A 740-nucleotide genomic window follows, 5' to 3' on the forward strand; every position below is an offset into this window, starting at 1 on the left:
ACACTCTGCCTTGCCTACTTCTTTTGATCTCCTTTCCCACTGATTTTCACCACTCCAGGCCAGCACTGTGGTCTCTGTGATGGACCTGCTTCATCCGTTCCCTATCTCGGTTCCCCCACCGGCCGCTCACCACCGCCATTCCCCCCACCCCTTGGCCATGGGCCTGCAAGCTCTGCTGTCTTCCATCCTTTTTCCTCTCTTTCTCCTCTTCCACTGCCTTTCTTCCTCACTTTACTTGGGATGATTTCTGATACTGTTCAATTCAACACATACAAATGCTCTGTATCCTTCTCTCTTTCCCCCTCCCATACTAAAGCTTTCTACTCCCTGCTGTGTGCCTGCCTGCCAGCCCGCCATGTGTCTGACCTCCCATACATGCTTTAAACCTGCAGGACCCCAAGGCTTTTTTTTCCTTCCTGCTATTCACCCCCTCCAGGCAGCTGCCAAGATTGCCAGCTCGCCTGCCCTGGAAGTATTTTTCTTTAACATTCTAATGAAATGATAAGTTTCCAGCTGGGCCCATTCTTAAATTCTCTTATAAATTTGGCTAAAAACCCTTTAGGGGACCCTTTCTCCCAACTTTGACCCAACTAGCCTAAACCAGCTGGACAACTTTGCTAAACATTTAAACTTTCAGGTGGCTTGCCCCATTGACAAAGAAAAAACATTTTAAAAGCCTTTCTTCTCCTAAAATTTTTCTCAGGCAAAGGGGCTCAAACTTTGATGTTAGGGCCTCTTGG

Source organism: Nannospalax galili, unplaced genomic scaffold (assembly GCF_000622305.1).
Source record: "Nannospalax galili isolate Female #2095 unplaced genomic scaffold, S.galili_v1.0 scaffold851, whole genome shotgun sequence".
Classification (NCBI taxonomy): domain Eukaryota; kingdom Metazoa; phylum Chordata; class Mammalia; order Rodentia; family Spalacidae; genus Nannospalax; species Nannospalax galili.